Source organism: Otolemur garnettii, unplaced genomic scaffold (genome assembly GCF_000181295.1).
Source record: "Otolemur garnettii isolate 467f Iridium unplaced genomic scaffold, OtoGar3 scaffold00092, whole genome shotgun sequence".
Lineage (NCBI taxonomy): Eukaryota > Metazoa > Chordata > Mammalia > Primates > Galagidae > Otolemur > Otolemur garnettii.
The window spans coordinates 3149836-3155835 of NW_003852487.1; positions in this window are offsets into that span (position 1 = coordinate 3149836).

Sequence of the window (6000 nt, forward strand, 5' to 3'; positions counted from 1 at the left end):
CCCAGTTCCTCTTCTCCCCTTTCTTCTTGAACCCATTTCAATCAGGCTTTTGTTCTGGCTCTCAATTTAAACAGTGCTTAGCAAGGATCCCAATGCCCCTTGTTCAGTGGTCTGGTCTCTCCTTACAGCCCTTGACCTCTCAGCAGCATCTAATACACTCCATTGTTCTCTCCTCTGAAATACAGGTTCATTTGTCTTTGGGGCGACTCCTCTCTTGGCTTTTCTCCCACCTCACTGGTCATTCCTTTCCAGCCTCTCTCCTCTGCATCCCTGTCCTCTGAAGTTGCAGTGGTCAGGCTGTGGAGCTCAGTCCTTGGGCCTCTTCCCTGGGGTGGTCTCATCAAGCCTCCTTGCTTAAGGTCATCTATATGGCAATGACTCCCAAGCTTATACCTCCTGCCCAGACTCCCTGCCTGTTCTTCAGCTTTAATATCTGGCTGTCTTGATATGTCCACCTGGACATAATAGCGGATGTAAAATCAAACTGATGATTGTTGAAGCCCTAACTCCCCTCTTCCATCCTGCTAGTGGCTCAGCCTTAAGAACCTGCGCTCCAGGTGTGTCTTTTCTCTTGGTAATTTGCCCACTTGTTCAACACAGAAAAACTTATTTGCTTTGGCTGGGTCACAAAGAACATCATTCTTGTGCCTTTTGGATCTGTCTTTTGATGGAGATTCTTCATGCAGCAGACAGGGCACAGCAGGGTGCTCTGAAAAATCCACTCTGTCCAGCAAGGGGCAATTGGGTTTGGGCCACTAACCCAATGTGCAGTCTTGGACAAGTTCCCTTTCCCACCTAGGACTCAGTTTCCTCACATGTCCAGGGAGAAGGTTAAACGGGGCTGGGATGGTAAAGAATTTCATCTTACGGGCCATTCAGATCAGCTCAGTGGCTTGCACATGTAGGGATTTGGGCTCCAAGGAAGAGGTTTCTGTGATCGATGCCCATGTTTGCTGTGGGTGTGAAACTGACCACTGAAGCCCAGCGGCCCCTGTCTGTCATCACCCCACCCTTGCCTGGCATGACTAAGAGCCCCTCCAGCTTTAAAAACCCATGATGACCTCATGTCCTTGAGCAAATCACTTCACTGTCTCAAGATTTTGTTTCTTCACCAACAAGATGGAGATAAATAATGCCTGCCTTGCTACTGCACAGAACTGCTCTGAGGAGCATATGAGATAAGTGGATGAAAAACAGTGCTGTAAATAACAATGCGTTATATATAGAGGAGGTTTAATTTTTATTAATTGCCCTCTCTTGCTGTGATTCCTGGTTGGGTGAGAGCCCCTGCCTTCCTGTTAATGTATGCTGTGTGCTTCCCTGGCAGAAAAAGCCATTTGGATTTCCCTGGTGATGATGAGAAAGGGAATTAATACAGATGTTGGATATGGAATGTGATCCTCTGTGCTTGGAAGATCTCAGCATCTTTAACAGTCCCTGGGCAGGTGGCATTCAGGAGGTTTTTTTCAGGGTCACTCAGCTAATGAATGGTGTGGGTCTTGCATAATGAAACCCAGAGCTCCCAATTCCTACCCATGGTCTTCACCAGGTAATGATGCTTCTGCACAATGGGGCGGGGGGTGGGGGGAAATCTTCCCAAAGTAAATTTTCATCTCCCTTAAGAGTTTATCTCTATTATCCAAATCTCTGGAGTTAAATTAATTCTCCAGTTGGGCAGTTAGAAGTGGTCGGTCTCCCTGGAATACCAGAGGTACAGCTCTGGTTAATTTCTGCAGTGGGCACATGCCTGCAGCTTGCCCTGCAGATATATATCTATTTTTGTTATCTGATGAAAATGTCCCTGTCCCTAAATCTACAAGCCCTCTTTCTTTCACCTTGAATATTGTTAATGCCCTGTGTTTTCTGCCAAAATCCCAAACAGAGCCTCTATTTGCAGCCTCCTGTATGTATTAACTTCTCCCAGAGACCCAGGGGAGCCATCTGTTCTTCTATTATTTGGTTTAAGCAAAGCTTTGGGGCATTTCTTCTTACCAGTAGTATATTCTGAGTTGGATTCATTGCCTGGCCTCTTATTTATTAGTGTGTGTGTTTTATTGTAATGCATTTCATTTCCTTCTGTCTTTTACTTTGGGCTTCATTCCGCAGCCTCTGTCATGAACAATGTTTGGTGCTGTGTGAAATGAGATGCATTCAAAACCCTTCTAAGATATAAAGCGTTTTTTTTTTCTAGTTTGATTTTTTTCTTTTCTTCCTTTTTTTTTTTTTTTCTCTGTCTTTTAGTGGCAGATAAATAAAAGGACTTGAGTTTCCTGTAGGACTGGAAATAGTGAATCAGGTTTTTGTTTTGTTTAAAACCTGAAAATCTCAGACAGGAGTTGAGAGTCTCTGGCTCAGGCTGAATGCTATGTTGAGGTGCTTAAGGTGTCACCCCTTCCCGGTGGGCCATTCCAGGGGAGAAGGGGTGGCCACCCACGGAGACTGATTTGAGATACCCAGGAAGGTCACCTGAGTCAAAATGCTTCCCAGGGCAGAGTGGGCACCTGGTACTTCCTCTGTTGACCTGGCTGTTCCATGAAGGCGTTTAGTGATTCAACACCTTATGTTATTCACAGAATAATGAGTGTAATGAGTGTGTATTCTGCTTTGGACAAGTCGTTGAACTTCTCTGAACCTCTCTTCCTATCTATGACATGGAGATAAGACCAGCATCCTTCTTGAAGGTCATTAAATGAGACACTACCTACCAGTGCCAGCAAGCATCCCTCAGGGTGGGCAATGCGACAAGCAAGTGATCAGTGCCCCACCGTGCTGTTGCTGCCTGCTTCTCATTAGCAGAGCACCTTCTCAGGAGTCCCTTCCAATCTAAAATTTAATGTAGACCCTTTGCAAAACCCTTTTTTCTATTCTTTTGTCTGATCTCCATCCATTAACACCCATTACCATCATTACCTTTCATTCCTTTAACACATTAGCTGCATCTACCTTGTGCAGATTCTCTGCAAGGTGCTAGGGATAAAAAGACAAAAAGACAAGGCCCCTGCCCCAGCAAGCCTGCCATCTGGGAAGGAGACGGACATATAAATAGTCAGTTGCCAGATAATGCAGTCACTATAAAGGAGGCATGAAATGAAGATGGGCCTTAGGGAGAGGAACAGACAGGTCTGCCTGGAGGAGCCAGAAAAGACCTCACAGAGCAGAGAAGCTGAGATGAGACTGGGAAAATAAATAGATTTTTGCCTGCCAGAGAAGTAGAGGAAATAGCATGTGCTAAGCTGGTGGAGGTGTGGTTAGTGTCAGTGCTGAAAAAAAGATGTGGGGACATGGCAGGGGGTAGGAGGGGCCCCAAGAGCCCTGGAATGCTGTGCCAAGGAGGGCAGATGCTGTCCTGTGGGTGTTCTGAGCAGGGGCTGTGAGCCAGGTTGTATGTACAGGTTACAGAGATCACAGACAGCAGCAAGGACAACAGATGGGACCCTCAAGGCAAGAGGCAGGCCCCTCCTTTAATGGGACACGAGCCAGAGATAGTTTTGTTATTTTAGATAAACTTTATATTGAAGTATAGCATACATATAAGAGACACACACAAGTCCTGCGTGTGAAGCTCAGTGGATTTTCACAAATTGAGCTCACTCATATCACCCAGGGACAGCCAGCTCTAGAAATAGAACATGACCAGGTAAAAATGAATATTGTAATTTAGTAATAATAACTTCTAATATAATAGGAATTTTAAATATAACTTCTTCCAAATATTGCGTAGGAAATTACTTGTTTTTTATTCAAAATACAAATTTAATTGGGTGTCCTATATTTTATCTGGCAACCCTATCTTCATCCATGTTGTTGCATGTAGCAATACTTCATTTTTTATTGCCAATAATAGTTTTATGAATATTCCACATTTTATATATGCTACTACTGATGGATATTTGAGTTGTTTCCAGTTTGGGGCTGTTATGAATAATGCTGCTATGAGCATTCTCACACGTTTCTTTTGGAAGCATGTATTTTGCCACCCAAAAGTGGATTTGCTGAATCCTAGAATATGTTTATGTTCTGCCTTAATAAATACAGTAGGACCTCTCTAAGTTGACCACCCAAAGGACTGTGACAAACAACAGTGGTCAACATATGGAACTAGGCCTTAGTACATACAGTGCCTGTCTGGTCTATGAAAATAAGGTCAACTAAAGGAGGTGGTCAGTGTAGGGAGGAGGTCAACTAAGGAAATTCTACTGTGCTGCCAAATAGTTTTCCAAAGATGTTCCAATCTATGTTCCCATTAGTGATGTATGAGAGTTCTAGTTGCTCCACGTCCTGGCTCACACACAATATTGTCTGTCTCTATTTTAGCCATTCTGGTGGATGTTTAGGCAAAACAAATAACATTGTGTCTTTAATTGCATTTCACTTATGACTGATCAAATCAAATGCTTTTTTGTGTTTATTGGCCATTTTGGATAGCCTCCCCTGCAAAGTGCCTATTCAGATGTTTTGCCCATTTTTTCTATTGGGTTGTCTTTTTCTTATTGAATTGTAGTAGTATTTTTATGTGATAGATATGAGTCCTTTGTGATTTTATTTATATATATATATGTATATATATGTGCTATAGATATCTTTCTTCAGTTTGTGGCTTGCTTTGTCATTCTCTTAATAGTCTATTAATGAAGTTTTTAATTTCAATGTAGTCTAATCCACACGTGCATGTTTTTTTTCCCCCCTTTGGGTCTTATTTAAGAAAGATTTGCCTATCCCAAAGTTTATGTTTCCTTCTAAAAGTTTTATTATGCTGGATGTGATGGCTCACACCTATAATCCCAGCATTTTGGGAGGCTGAGGCAGGAGGACTGCTTGAGGCCAGGAGTTCAAGACTAGCCTGGGCAATAGCAAGACTCTATCTCTACAAAAAAGTTTAAAAAACAAAGCTTTATTGTTTCATCTCTCACAATTATATTTATAATTCATCCAGAATGGATTTTTTCCTTTCAAATCAACTTTATTGAGGTATAATTTACATACAATAAACTCAGTGAGTTTTGATTAATGTATTTACCCATGTAACCATAATCAAGATATAGAGTGTTTTTAACACCACAAAAAGTTTCCACATATCCCTTTTTTACTTTGAATGTGGTCCATAGATCAGCAGCAGTGTCCTCACCTGGGAGCTAGCTGGAAATGCAGACTCTCAGGCCCCACCCCAGAACTACTGACTTAGAATCAGCATTTTAAAAATGTTTCCAGATACTGTATAAGCACATTAAAGATTTAGAGACAGTCAGAGCTCCTTTGGAGAAAGATGACAAGCCAAAAATACTGTTTCTATTGTTATAAATAGCATAGCCTGAAGCAAGTCCAAGGTAAATGATAGATTATTGAGTTTGGGGGCGGGGGGAAAAGAGAATGGCTAAGTTGGAAGGAAATTGTGAAGTCATTACATGAACACCCTTCATTCCCTGGACCAAACACTTTTTCTCTGTGAAGCCTGGCCCCACTGATGTCATAGCAGGGCATTAAGACCTGTGAATTTCAGGGGCAAAGTTTGCTCCTGGCAAGACTGGGGACTTCTGGGGAGGCTTCTTTCTGGGCTGTGTTCTGGACCACAATGAAGAAAGCCAGTCCAATGACCAAGCCCAGAAAAGACCTTAATTTGGGGTTGTTGTGGAAGTTGTTTTCTTTTTCTTTTGAAGTTTAACTTTTATTTTTATCTAAATAATATATGTGATTGGTTTAAAGTGTCATATATTACCATACACCTTCTAATAAAGCACAGCAGTCCCCCAGCTAGCCCCTTCCACTGATAAGCCAGCCATCCCACACTTTAATCAGCTGCCCTTCTGGATGGCACCTTAATCCTTATAACAGTTGCCCCCCAGTATTTTCTAGCAAATAAACTTTCCTTCTCCTGCCAGGGCTGGGAAAGGAATCTGAGGGGTTTTTTTGTTTTTTTGTTTTTTTATTGAATGGTAACTGTGTACATTGATGCACTTTGGGGGTACAGTGTGGTGTTTTCATACACAATCCAAGACACTTCCA